The sequence below is a fragment of the Loxodonta africana genome, chromosome 9, assembly GCF_030014295.1.
Source record: "Loxodonta africana isolate mLoxAfr1 chromosome 9, mLoxAfr1.hap2, whole genome shotgun sequence".
In the NCBI taxonomy this organism is placed as follows: Eukaryota; Metazoa; Chordata; class Mammalia; order Proboscidea; family Elephantidae; genus Loxodonta; species Loxodonta africana.
This window is the reverse complement of record NC_087350.1, coordinates 76,341,756-76,356,710: the sequence shown is the minus strand read 5'-3', so window position 1 is coordinate 76,356,710 and position 14,955 is coordinate 76,341,756. Positions and strand designations below refer to the sequence as shown.

Below are 14,955 nucleotides of genomic sequence, written 5' to 3'. Positions count from 1 at the left end.
CTCGTTGAGGGTCTTCCTCTTTTCTGGTGACCCCGTACTTTACCAAGGATGTTGTCCTTCTCCAGGGACTGATCGCTCTTGACATGTCCAAAGTACGTAAGATGCAGTCTCGCCCCGCTTGCTTTTAACAGGCATTCTGGTTGTACTTCTTCCAAGACAAATTTATTTGTTCTTTTGGTGGTGCATGGTATATTCTATATTCTTCGCCAACACCACAATTCAAAGGCGTCAGTTCTTCTTCAGTCTTCCTTATTCATTGTCCAGCTTTCACATTACATGTGATGCGATTGAAAATACCATGGCTTGGGTGAGGCGTACTTTAGTCTTCAGGGTGACATCTTTGACGATTTTATTTTGTATTAATTATTTCTACCAGATATATTTATCATATGGATAGGATACTGATAACTTATATTTAATTTTTTGTTGATTTACGAGAATATTGTAAGAAAATCTTTTCGGATGCTCCAGAGGGATAACATTGCCTTGTCATCTTCCACTGATCTATTGCTTTTTAAGCTTTGCCTACAGTACTAACTATTCATATCTGGAGTAGAGTTAAGAGCAATAGGTTGGATCAAAATGTCCTTGGGTGAGAGTGTGCCCAGGAGTAAAATGTTCTCTGGGTTTAAAATTGGGCAGTCAAAATGGCTTGGTGAAACAAGAACCAAAAACACACAAACAAACAAATAAAAACCCACTTCAGTATAATGCTTTGTCAGTCTACGAAATACCATAGCTTATTGAAGTGTGTTTCTATTGAGGAACTTGTAAGTTGTTTCCAATGTCTATCTTTTTTTTCTGTCTCTCTCTCTACTTCCTTCTTTCACCCATTACCAAACGTTGCAAGGAACATGCCTCTTTGTAATCAAGCGCAAGTGTTTTTCTAGGAGAAATACCTAGAAGTGGAATTGCTGAGTTAGAAGTTTGGTAGTGAAATGAAGGGAGCGGTAGCAACTAAAGTGTTACCGTTAAAACAGAAGTTAGGGATGTTAACTAAACTCTAATTTTTCAGACATTAAATGTCTTCCCTAGGGTTTTATAGTCTCCTAGTGGCAAAGCAGGTCTAGAAATATATAACAATTTCAAGCAGCTTCATTAGAAGTAACTAAACAGGCTTGTGGCAGTACTTTTAGACTTTTAAAGAAGTTACCAGTTTTCATGGAGTTGACTCTGATTCATGGCAACTCCATGTATGTCAGAGTAGAACTGTGCTCCACAGGGTTTTCAATGGTTAATTTTTCAGAAGCAGACTGCCAGACCTTTCTTCCAAGGTGCCTCTGGCTGGACTTGAACCTCCAGCCTTTTCAGCTGTGACACCTGGTGGAATAGTCTGTACAGGCTGTTGCTTCTGTATCTAGTGTTCAGTCTGAAGTAGCTATAGGTCAGCCAGATCGGCAGTTGGGAAGGAAAACTAGATGTGAACAAGAGCAAGGACAAACTAGAACCTGTGAGGACAAGCTGGGACCCACAAAGAAAATTGCAGCCCCGAAGGACAAACTAGAACTTGCCTCTGTCTCTTACCAACTCCATCCTTGATGCTGATGCTCTTCATTATGGTGCAGGACTCAAGCTGAAGGAGCTACAGGACCAGGTGCTGCCCCATGTCAGTAAGATAAGCTAGTAAGCCAGTGACAAGATACGTGAGCTGCCCTGCTGCTTAGTGCCCATAATAAACTTCAGAGTGTAAAAGATATGGCTCCTGCTTCACTTCCACCTTCCATGTATCTCCATTGTGGGGATGGACCTCATACTCCTGGGGAAGGGGCAAGTCACCGAGATGTTCTTTCTCTCTGGCTTCCTTTTACTAGACTCTGTGTAGACCTTGCACTTTCTTTCTACAGAGAAGTTAAAAAACAACAACAAAAAAAACCTATTGCCATCACATCAATTCTGACTCATAGCGACCCTATAGGACAGACTAGAACTGCCCCATACAATTTCGAAGGAGCACCTGGTGGATTTGAACTGCCAACCTTTTGGTTAGCAGCTGTAGCTCTTAACCACTATGCTACCAGGGTTTCCAAGTTATAATTAGAACACAAATAATAGCTAAAATTTACTGAGTATTCCCTACATACCTTGCACTGTGTTAAGCCTTTATTTAATCTTTACATAACCTATTAAGTAAGTTGTTAATCCACCTTACAAACAAGACTCAGAGAGGTTAAGAAGCTTGTCCAGAGTATCCTGCCATACTAAGCTGACCAGCCAGGAGGCAGCTGGGAGGGCAGCAACCACCTTATAGGTCTCAGTGGATACTTTGGTCACCATTAGTTCTGGAGATAATCTACTCTTTTGATTTGAGAAGGAGACATATGATTAAATATGAGTTTTCCATGTCTCCTTAGCAGCATTTCTGCCTGTGGCTAACGTCAATCATCATTATATTTAATCCATATTAACAACAAAACAATAACAATAACACTTATCATTTACTGAATTAAAGGCAAGAAGCTGTACCCTGGTAGGTTTCATTAACCCCATCTTACAAATGGAAAAAACAAAACTGAGATTCAAGGAGGTTAAATTACTTCTTGGAGATATAAGATGTAAAGTCAGGATTCAGACTTAGGTCTGCCTGTTAAATCCAGTGATTTCCTCACACTGTACCACCTATTAATCAAATTTCAGTTCTTATTTGACTTTCTAGTTTCACACCTCAATAGTTTTCCCTTGACTGTATCCTAACTTAAGGAAATCTTAATGAACTTCTAAGGCAGTACTCAGTGGAAAACTGGAAGTGGAAATTGTGTATACAGCGTTAGCTTCCAGTTTGTTGGCTAATTGCAACACCCTTGAGATAGTCTTAGTTTCCAGGTCCTCTGGACAATTTCAAAGCTTCAAAGTTATCGCTAAAATAATGAACAAGGAGCAGAATAACTCTTAGTCTTTTTGTTCATTGGGGCTTCTGTCCCCAGAAGTGTTTTAGGCGTTTCTTCATAGTCAAAAGACCTGGCTTGGCCTCTGCTCTGGTGCTGTGGGTACAGGGAGCTAAGAAAGCAGGCAACGGCCTCAAAAATGTTCAGTGCCCTCTGCGCCCTTACCTGGGGTGATGATTAATGTTATGTGTCCACTTGGCTAATTCCCAGTATTGTGTAATTATCCTCCATTTTGTGATCAGATGTAATTGTCCTCCATTTTGTGGTATTGTGTAATTATCTTGCAGTCTATGTGTTGTAAATTCTAAACCTCTGTTTTTTGTTTTTTTATATGTTAATGAGTACAACCAGAATGCTCCTTATAAGCTCCTTACAAGTGAGACTTTGTTTTACATACTTTGGACATGTTATCAGGAGGGATCAGTCGCTGGAGAAAGACGTCATGCTTGGTAGAGGGTCAGTGAAACAGAGGAAGATCCTCAATGAGATGGATCGACACAGTGGCTGCAACAATAGGCTCAAGCATAACAAGGATTGTGAGGATGGTGCAGGACTGGGGAGTGTTTTGTTCTGTTGTATGTAGGGTAGCTATGAGTAGGAGGCAGCTCTATGGCACCTAACAACAATAATATGTTAATGAGGCCGGATTAGTGTGGTGTGTATCTTGAGTCATACCCTTACTAAAGGGTGTGACTCAGGTCATAGCCTTACACAAGTCGTACCCTTACTCAAGTATCTGATGTAAGGGGAATTTCCTTGAGGGTGTGACCTGCATTCAACATACATGAACACTGGCAAAACTCACTCTGGATCCTGCCATCTGCCTCATCATCATTTGACCTCTGGTTCTTGGGACTTGAGCCTGTTATCTGAGCTACCGATTCTGGGATTTGCCAGCTTCTGCAGCTCCATGAGTCAGCTGCCTGCCATCTGACCTGCCAAGCCTGGAATTGTGGGATTATGGGATTGTGGGTTCCTCAGCCCCTGCAACCACTTCTAGGCTCACTGTCTGACCTATGGACTTGGGACTTGCCAGCCCTTTCCTTGAGATAAATCTCTCTGTGTTAGCTTATATATATATATATATGCTTCACTGGTTTTGTTTCTCTGAGAGAGCCCAAACCAAGACACCTGGGCTTCAAATCTTTCCAACGGATCCAGGGCATAAGAAACACCCAGCACCCTCCTTGTGGGAGGGGCAAAGAAAGATGCTGTGCTTGGCAGATGTTTGATCTATTGTGCATTCATTCACCCACGCCATTAATTCCCACTCACTCAGCACGTAGTGTCGGAGCCAGCCAGGTCCTGGGCTCCTGGGGGCATAGACCCTGCCCTCAGGAAGCACACAGCCTAAGAGAAGACGAGTCCCGCAAATTAACTAACACAACCCTGTGCTGATTCCAGCATAGAGGAAAGGCTGTTGAAAGTATCACGGACTCCCAAAAGAAAAGGGACCTATCTCAGTCAAGAGGCTTGGACTGAACTAAGTCATATCCATGGTCGCCAAATCCCTTGTGACAAACGCACTTTTTTTTGTTGTTCATGGAAATGAAACACAGTTTTCCGGGCCGCTTGGGAAGCTCCTCCGCAAAGGTGGGAAAGAGGAACTGAATCAGCACAAGGATGTCAGCAGCGAGGAAGAGGTTTAAAGCTGCGGGGGCCGGCCCCTGGGCGAGCGGGCGGCGGCGGGGCATACCCAGAGTCCCGCCCCGACCCCTCGGGGAGGCCCGTGGGCCGGCTAGGGGAGGTGGGGACTGCGTGGGGCCGCGCTCCCGCCCTCCTCTGCGCCACCTCCGCCCGGGCCCGCGAGCCACCGACGGACCCGCAGGTGGCAGGCGGCCCGCGAGGGGGCGGCGGCTCCGGGGCTTTGTGGCCGCGGTGTGCGCGGCGGGGCCTGGCCGGCCGGGGGCGCGCCGCCGCCGCCCGGCGCTCCGGAGCCCACGGCCCTCCTGGCCGCCCCGCCCGCGGCAGGAGCTGAGGCTGCCGCTCCCGCGCCTCGCCGGCCGCTCCCCCGGTTGCCGCGGCCGCTGCGCCGCAGCTGCAGGTAGGAGGCTTCCTCGCCAGCCGGGCCGCAGCGGGGCGGAGGCGCGGGCGGGGACGCGGGCCGGGCGTGCGGGGTCCGCGGACCGACATGGCGGGCTTCCTGGCCTCGGCGCGGGCCTCGGCGCGGAGCCGCGGCGACCCTTGCTCTGCAGGCCGGGGGCTGTGCGGCTGCCACCGCGCGCCGTGATGGGACTCGGTGAGTGGGCCCCGGCCTGCTGCGTGCAAAACCGCGGGGCGCGGGCTTCGGGGCGATGCATTAGCGCTCCCGGGGATAGGGACCCCCGACCCAGGTAGCCTCTCGGGAAGAATTCAAGTGACCCACAGTGCTGTGGTCTCCCCATCCTGGGGCCCCCACTGTATCCCGAGCACTGTGCTGGGCGCTTTTCCATACTTGTCTCCTTTAAGACTCCGTATGACTGGTTCCAGGGTGTAATGGGAGGGGTCCTTTATTCGGAGGCCCAGGGCAAAGTATCACACCCCTGACCGACTGACCTTGGGATAGATAGCTCCATTACTTCGAGCCTAGGCTGCGGCTTCTGTAAATGGAGGATGGGGAGGGGGAGGGGTACGAGATGTAATACCTACCCCGCCGGACGAAAAAAAAGAGGGGAGAGTTAAAGGACGTAATGTATGTAAATGATAATTGCTAAATTTTGCTCATTTACTGTGTGCCAGGCTGTAGGTGCTAAACAGTTGTCATGAATTATTTAATTCATCACACCAGCGCCAGGAGGTGGCTACTGTAAATTGAGAGAATAATCTTTAGGAGCAGAAAACAGTGAAGAATTTGGTCTCCTTTTTCTGGAAACCCTGGTGGCATAGTGGTTAAGGGCTAGATTGCTAACCTTAAAAGTGGGCAGTTCGAATCCACCAGGCGCTCCTTGGAAACCTTGTGAGGCAGTTCTACCCTGTCGTGTAGGGTCGCTATGAGTCAGAATCGACTCGACGGCTACGGGTTTTGGGTTTTTATCCTGACCCAGGGCCCCTGGTGGCGCAGTGGTTAAGAGCTCTGCTGCTAAACCAAAGGTCAGCAGTTTGAATCCACCAGCCGCTCCTTGGAAACCCTAAGGAGCAGTTCTACTCTGTCCTGTAGGGTCGCTTTGAGTCAGAATCGACTCGACGGCGAGGAATTGGGTTTGGTTTTATTCTGACTCAAAGGAGCAGTAGTTACGCAGTGATTAAGCTCTCGACTGGTAATCCAAAAGTCTGTGGTTCAAAGCCACCAACCGCTCTGAGCAAGAAAGATGTGGCAGTCTGCTTCCTAAAGATTACAGCCTTGGAAACCCTATGGGGCAATTCTGCCCTGTCCTATAGGGTTGGTATGTGTTGGAATCAACTCGACTTCAACGAGTTTAGTTTTTTATTCTGACTCAGGAAATTGGGTGTTTCTTACTTAGATGTGATAATATTTAAGGTTACAGATATTCTTGGAGTACTTTAGTTGTAAGTGGTTTAGTTGTGACTGGTTATAGTTGTGAGTGGTTATAGCTGCAAGGATATATTTTGGTGGCACATTGTCACACATTTAAAACTGGAGGTAGAATGCTCTCAGGACCATGCAGCACATTTCGGCGTGTCAGATAAGATGGTTGTTTTACAGGGGAAATTGTTCAATAGCACTATTTTTTTTTTTTAATTTAAGAAAAAAGTTTTAGGATTGAAGACTGCTAGGAAAGCTTGGAGGCAGAGAGAGACAAGGGGTGAATTGGAAACGGGGGAAGGATTCTGAAGCCCTGGAAGAGGATGTAAAAGCAGGGACCAGGGGTCATCACCCCAGCAGTATTTTGGACCAGAACTCTGTCATGGGGTTAGAGACCATATGTTTTGCTTGGTTGGAGGCGGGGAACTCAGTGGGAGATGGTGGTTTTATCTTCGAATTCCCAGGCTTCCCCAAAAGTAATCATATAGGTTGAGAGCCAGGTGATTTGTTGTTGTGTTCCATCGAGTCTATTCTGACTCACAGTGACCCTGTATGACAGAGTAGAACTGCCCCATAGGGTTTCCTAGGCTGTGATCTTTACTGGCCTAGACATAGCAACGATTGTGAGGATGGCCAGGACCGAGCAGTGTTTTGTTGCATTGTACATAGGTTTGCTATGAGTCAGAACCAACTCGATGGCACCTAACAACAACAACTAACAACAGTCTTTACAAGAGCAGATTGCGGGTCTTGCTCCCACAGATCCAGCTGGTGGAGTCAAACCCACCTTTCAGTTTGCAGTTGAGTACTTAACTCCTTGCCAGATGATTAAGCCTTCTAAAATGTCGTTTTCCCTTCCAGTGAAGATGATGCCTAGAATTCTTTTAATGTGTTTGAGGAGATTGAGATGCCCACCAACCCCAACAATTGATGGGCCTAACTAATAGGGCCACTCTGAGTCAGAATCCAGTTCAACTAGAGGGCACTACCTTTGGTTTTTGGTAACAAACATAACAGAGGGGTGTGTTTTGAACACTGCACTTGGTTAGAGAAGCAGTGGACCTGAGGAGATTATTTTGGATTCAATTTTGGAATGGGGATGACTGGAAGTTATGGGCCCTAAAGAAGAAAGAAAAAGGCAAGGAATGCCTTGGGACTTTACCTAGAGGGAAAGAGAGTGGGATTTCACACCACCATCTGCAGAATACGTGCACAGGCCATTCAATTCTCGGCTACCCAGGGAGGGCACTGTCTCTTCTCCAGATTTCTTAAGTGATGTGGAAGGTCAGGGGCGGGACTTAGCTCAACAGGAAAGGTTTCTTGCAGAAGAGGGTCCTTTAGGCCTTGAAGGAGGGAGTTATTTGAGCACAAAGTGATGGTAAAGGTAGGAAACGGCGTGGATAGTAGAATAATGGCTTTGGAGGGATGGATAGTTTTGGGTTTGAATCCTAGCTCTGTCATTTTTTAGCCATGTAATTAAAAAAAAATTTTTTTTATTGTGCTTTAGGGGGAAGTTTACAGTGCAAATTAGTTTCTCATTCAAAAATTTATACACAAATTGTTTTTGCGGCATTGGTTGCAGCCATGTAATTTTTTCTGAGGGTAAAATAATGTTTTTCAGAACATTAGGTCAACAAGCACGATTACCCATATGCTACATGCTGGGGATACAGCGATGAATCAGAAATTATGTACTCCCTTAGGAATTTCCCAGTCCAGTGAGAGGGATGGACTCAGAGCAAATTACAAAATATAGGGGAAATGCCACAGGATAGTCATGCACAGCTGGCAGTGAACTCACAGAGGAGTAACCACTTCACCCTGTAGAGAAAATGCCGGGCCAGTCTTGTGGCCTACTGTCTCAGTTACCTAGTGCTGCTGTAACGGAAATAGCACAAGTGGGTTGTTTTAACAAACGAATTAATTTTCTTACAGTTTAGAAACCTGAATTCAGGGTGCCGGCCTAGCTAGGGGAAGACGTTTTTTCTGTCAGCTCTGGGGGAAGGTCACTGTCTCTTCTGAGTTTATGCTCCTGTGAGATCTTCATGCTTCATCAAAAGAGGTTGACTCAAGATACACCCTACCCTAATCCTGTCTCGTTAACATGCGAAGACAACCTGTTCCCAAATGGAATTATAACCACAGGCAGAGAGGATTGACAACACGTACTTTGGGGGGACGTAATTAATTCGAAGCACTACCTCTAACAGGATGAGTATGAGACCTTATGACCGAGATTTGGAATGCTTGCCACCTCCTAGCTTCTTATGTTCTTACGTTTTGCCCTGATACTCTCGCTTAAAAAGAAAATCTAGTTGCAGTGTGTGTATAGTTTGTAAACTGCCTCAAACTCACTTTAGAAGGAAACTGGTGTAAATAAAATGAAAATAGCAGCATGGGCATTAGTTGAGGAAGGCGTCGCAAAAATGACATGGGAGTTGGACCTTGAAGGATGCACATGGGCTTTTGGTGGACCGTGGAGTAAGGATTCCAGCCAGAGAAAGCCACCTGTGCACAGAGGCTTGAGAACATGGCAGCTCCAAGGGAATGAAGGTGAGTTTGGCCTGGCTGGGTTGGAAAATGCATGTAGAGGATGGGGGATGGAGTGGGATGGGTGCTTTAATTGGGACCAGATCCAGAAAGGCCTTGAATGACACGGAGTCTGGACTTTATCTCATAGTAAGCAGGAAAGCTGTCAGGAGTTTTCAAGTAGGGCTGCAGCTTGATCCCTGTGTTTTAGAATGACCCCTTCAGTGGATGTGCAGAAGAGGGGCTGGAGGTTTGGGAGAAGTCCATTTTTTAGATAAGTACTGACCTGAGACACAGGCAGTGAGGATAGGATAGGGTAGGAGGCACTAGACATTGAGAGACCTCTGTGACCTGAGACACAGGCAGTGAGGACAGGATAGGGTAGGAGGCACTAGACACTGAGAGACCTCTGTGACCTGAGACACAGACAGTGAGGATAGGATAGGGTAGGAGGCACTAGACATTGAGAGACCTCTGTGACCTGAGACACAGGCAGTGAGGACAGGATAGAGTAGGAGGCACTAGACGCTGAGAGACCTCTGTGACCTGAGACACAGGCAGTGAGGACAGGATAGGGTAGGAGGCACTAGACGTTGAGAGACCTCTGTGACCTGAGACACAGGCAGTGAGGACAGGATAGGGTAGGAGGCACTAGACGCTGAGAGACCTCTGTGACCTGAGACACAGGCAGTGAGGACAGGATAGGGTAGGAGGCACTAGACACTGAGAGACCTCTGTGACCTGAGACACAGACAGTGAGGATAGGATAGGGTAGGAGGCACTAGACATTGAGAGACCTCTGTGACCTGAGACACAGGCAGTGAGGACAGGATAGGGTAGGAGGCACTAGACGTTGAGAGACCTCTGTGACCTGAGACACAGACAGTGAGGATAGGATAGGGTAGGAGGCACTAGACATTGAGAGACCTCTGTGACCTGAGACACAGACAGTGAGGATAGGATAGGGTAGGAGGCACTAGACATTGAGAGACCTCTGTGACCTGAGACACAGGCAGTGAGGACAGGATAGGGTAGGAGGCACTAGACGTTGAGAGACCTCTGTGACCTGAGACACAGGCAGTGAGGACAGGATAGGGTAGGAGGCACTAGACACTGAGAGACCTCTGTGACCTGAGACACAGACAGTGAGGATAGGATAGGGTAGGAGGCACTAGACATTGAGAGACCTCTGTGACCTGAGACACAGGCAGTGAGGACAGGATAGGGTAGGAGGCACTAGACGCTGAGAGACCTCTGTGACCTGAGACACAGGCAGTTAGGATAGGATAGGGTAGGAGGCACTAGACGTTGAGAGACCTCTGTGACCTGAGACACAGGCAGTGAGGACAGGATAGGGTAGGAGGCACTAGACGTTGAGAGACCTCTGTGACCTGAGACACAGGCAGTGAGGACAGGATAGGGTAGGAGGCACTAGACGTTGAGAGACCTCTGTGACCTGAGACACAGGCAGTGAGGACAGGATAGGGTAGGAGGCACTAGACGTTGAGAGACCTCTGTGACCTGAGACACAGGCAGTGAGGACAGGATAGGGTAGGAGGCACTAGACGTTGAGAGACCTCTGGTAGGTAAAACATATAGTATTTGATGACCAGTTAGTGACATGTGGTTGATGAGCACTCTGAAGTTTCTGCTTTGGGAAGCCAGTTGATGTGACTGGAATCAGCAGAAGTCAGGAGGTTTTGGGGTGGGGGAATAATTAGTTTGCGTTTGGCTTTGGAGAATCGGAGATTTCTGAGGTGCCCATAATGGACAGCTAGGTAGAGGTCGATGAAAGAGAAATCAGTGAAAAGCCAGCAGAAAAGAATGTTGCAACAAGAATAAAGTAATCTCAGTACTTAGGACAATCTTCTATTTTAAGGCCTGTAAAAAAACAAAACCAAACTCGTTGCCATCAAGTCAGTCCCAAATCACAGCAACCCCATGTGTTACAGAGTAGAAATGCTCCATAGGGTTTTCTTGGCTGTAATCTTTTTGGAAGCAGATTGCCAGGCCGTTCTTCTGTGGTACTGGGTTGGGTGGGTTCAGACCTCCAACCTTTAGGTTAGTAGTTGATCACAAACCATTTGCGCCACCTAAGCCTCCTTTGGAAACCCTGGTAGCATAGTGGTTAAGAGCTATGGCTACTAACAAAAAGGTTGGCAGTTCGAATCCACCAGGTGCTCCTTGGAAACCGTACGGGGCAGATCTACTGTGTCCTTCCTATAGGGTCGAGCTATGAGTCGGAATCGACTCGATGGCAATGGGAAGCTTCCTTTGGTTTAACTCTTCGTTAACTAGGTCAGAGGGAAAATGGTTAAACTAGGTGATCCAATCTTTTGTTCATTACTGTATCCTCAGCTCCTTGAAAGAGTGCCTAGTACACAGGAAGTAGGCACTGGATAAATACTTGTGGGATATGTGTTGAAACTAACCTGCTTACCATTTGCATTTTTTAAAAAACTAATTATATCTAGATGAAGAGCCCTGGTGGTACAATGGTTAAGCGCTTGGCTGCTAACCGAAAGATTGGCAATTCCAACCCACCAGCAGCAACTTCGCTGGAGAAAAGACCTGGCAATCTGCTCTCGTAAAGATTTGCAGCTTAGGAAACCTTATGGGGCAGTTCTGCTCTGTCCTATTGGGTCGTTAAGAGGTGGAATTAACTGGACAGAATACAACAAGAACAACAGCAACCACATATCTAGATGTCTTACTTTCGAAAATTTCTCCTTGTACAAAGGAGTTATCGTAACAAAACCATTTCCTGGCTTGCTCTTGTAAATACTATTACAGCTAAAAGGAGTTAGAAATGCCACATTTTTAAGAGCCTCACTGTGACTGTGATGCTTTAATGATTCATTTTATGTGGAGGTGGGAGTGTCAGATGTGCTCCTGTGTACACCTTCCCGTACCTGCCATCAGGTGTTCAGACCTGTCTGCCTAGGATGGCCACTCACTTTATGCCCTCTCCACCTCTCCTTTGCTTTTTGAGGGCTTTCCTGTCTTAAACCTCATACTGAACTTACTTCCTCTAATGCTCTCATTTTCCTGCCTCATCACCTCCCACCCCCGCGGCTGTGTAACTTGGAAGTGTTTATTTTTACCATCTGGGTCTGAGTGTGACTGTGAGCAGAACCAGCTTTGTGTTTAAGGCAAGAGTTCCCCCCGCCCGCCACAGGCCCTCTATGAACCAGATGAGTGTTTTTTAAAGTCCTGACACCTCACCCCCTTCTCCCACAGCTTGGCCATAAACCATCTGCCCCATACCCCTGGCTTCCCTGAAATTCCTTTGGAATCATTATCAAAGCCTTCTCCACAGAAAGCTCTTTTAAAATACAGAAAGTCCCCTTATGTAGGTGTTTCCCACCCCAGGCTGCTTCTTGGCCAAATACAGTCTCCTCCACTCCCACTTCAGCTACAACCATGGGCTCTCAGACCTTCTCTGGACCCCAGGTACCATGTATTTACCTCTTACTGCAGCGCTTGTGAGAATTGCTCTGTATTGCAATCTCTCCGTATCCTCGTGGGTCTCCTCTACCTGAGGGTGAGCTCCTGAGACTTGGAACTACACTTTATTTGTATCTTTTGTGCACAGTAGATTCTTAGTGTTTATTCAAGAGAAAGAGGGGGTGTCAAGGAGAACTCTCTCCAGCCCCATCCTCTCTTCAGCATCAAGCATATTTCCAGTTGTCCCCCAGAGGTAGCTCCTCCACTAGTCTCAGAAATAATCAGAAAATACCATCTATGCATATTTAACTGTGGAAATTAGTTGTCAAAAAAAACATTTTGTTGTTAGGTGTCATTCAGCTGATTTCAACTCATAGTGACTCCATGTGACAGAGTAGAATGTCCCATGGGATTTTCTGTATGGAAGCAGGTCACCAGGTTTTTCTCCTGCGGAGTGCTGGCTGGGTTTGAATGGCCAAATGTTTGTTTAGCAGCGAAGTGCCTAACTCTTTGTGCCATCAGGCCTCCACTGGAAAACGGTAGTGCTAACATAGACAGCCAGTACTGCATGGGACGTAGAGAACGCTCACTTTAGCTTTATAATTTAGAGTTGAGGAATTAACAGGGAGGAAAGGGGACTGGCCTAAAGTTACCAAATGAGTGGCAGAGTTGAGAGCAGGGCTCGCAACTTGTTCATTCTTCTGGCAGTGCATGGTATATTCAATCTTCTTTGCCAACACGACACCTCAAAGGCACTGATTCTTCTTCTGTCTTCCTTATTCGTTGTTAAGCTTTGTTAGGCATAGAGCAGAGCTCCAATAAATTTTAGTTCTTCCCACTCCTCCCACTCATATTAAGCTGCCTCTAAAATAGTTTTTTTTTAAAGCGAAGTAGTGGTGCATGTACAATATATACGCAAATACTTATTGGCTCTTTCATTTCATATACACACAATTCAGCAAATATGTAATGAGCTCCTGCCAAAGGCTCAGCACTGTTGTAGAATATGTGGGAGACACAAAGACAAGCTGAACTGTTTTCAGATGGGCTATTGGGGAGGGCTTGAGGGTGCCTAGCAAGATGGCCATTTTCAGGAGGAGAGGGTTCCAAAAGAGGAGATGCAGATTGGGGGTGGCCATTTAATTAAAAAAAAAAAAAAAGAAAGAAAGGATGAGGCTTGGCTTTCAGGTCCTCTTTTACCAGCTGGCCCCTGGAAGTCCTCTTTGGTTGCTCTGCACCTCAGTTTCCTCATTTGTAAGGACCAAGCCCGTGTCCTTTTTTAGTTTTAACGTGGGAGGACCTATACTGCTTCAAAGAAAGTAAGGCTATTTTGCAGATGTTGAGTCAGGAGACAGAGTCAGCATACCAGGGTAGGAAATAGCCTCTCATCTCTTTAGAGCAAACATCATCCATAACTTGTTGCTAGGCCTCCCTTGAGGAAGGGGGTGCCAGCTGCCTTTCTGCATCCTTAAGTCTTTCTCAAGTCATGTCCTTGCTTTGGTCTAATCCTAATTCTGACTCCAATCTAATAGGAACTAAGGTTCCTATTCTAGATCCTTCCAGTCCTGGAGTACTGTCCCTGGACACATCTCTGTCACTGTGCTTATCACATTGATTGTGCATGTCACCAGCCTGTCCTGCAACACACTGTGCCATGCTGTGTCTTCCTTTGACTGCGATCTTCTCCAAGGCAGGGACAGGATCTAAAAGAATACTCTGGTGCCTGCATAGAGTTGTTGTTAGGTGCTGTCTCATTCCGATTTATAGCAACACAATGTGACAGAGTAGACCTGCCCCATAGGGTTTCCTAGGCTGTAATCTTTACAGGAGCAGACTGCCACATCTTTTCTCTTGCCTGCACAGAGTAGGGCTAGGTTAATCCTCTTGTGTCCTCCTCGCCTGTCCTTTCTTGTGCCCCCTTCTCCTAGAGTGGGGGCACACATTGGTCAGTTCTTCCATTGACGCAGACTCAGTGTGCGCCTCTCCCTTTCCACTAACATTGTCACAACTCAGCATTCAGGCCCTTTCTTATCTGAAGGACCTCCTTCAACTCTATTTGTTTATATCCTATACATTCTTAAAGATCTAGCTCAGATGTCCTCTGTTTCACAAAGAATGCAGATTAACTTCCTGGCCCCTCTGAACTCGCAGTGCGCTCTGTCCTCTGCTATGGGGTCTCTGTCAGTGTGCCTTTCGTTTCAGTTACCAGTTGGTGCCTGCCAGTGCTCTTTCTAAGACAGAGAGTCTAGCTTGTCTTTGTGTCTCCCACATATTCTAGAACAGTGCTGAGCCTTTGGCAGGAGTTCATTACATATTTGCTGAATTGTATGTATATGAAATGAAAGCGCCAATAAGTATTTGAGTATATATTGTATATACACCACTACTCCGCTTTTAGAGGCAGCTTAATATGAGTGGGAGGAGTGGGAAGAACTAAAATTTATTGGAGCTCTACTCTATGCCTAACAAAGCTTAACAACGAATAAGGAAGACGGAAGAAGAATCAGTGCCTTTGAGGTGTCGTGTTGGCGAAGAAGATTGAATATACCATGTACTGCCAGAAGAATGAACAAATCTGTCTTGGAAGAAGTACAGCCAGAATGCTCCTTAGAAGCGAGAATGGTGAGACTTTGC

At 46.6% G+C, this 14,955-nt stretch overlaps 1 protein-coding gene across 2 annotated transcripts in view; it reads left to right on the top strand.

Moving 5' to 3' along the window:
* The first annotated feature begins 4,852 nt into the window (after positions 1 to 4,852).
* Positions 4,853 to 14,955, top strand: part of LOC100670508 (myb/SANT-like DNA-binding domain-containing protein 3) — a 164,479-nt gene continuing 154,376 nt past the window's right edge. For both annotated transcript variants that reach the window (XM_023545094.2, XM_010587797.2), the window contains exon 1: positions 4,853 to 4,926. The gene's annotated coding sequence lies outside the window, so the exon portion shown is untranslated. The remainder of the gene's footprint in view (positions 4,927 to 14,955) is intronic.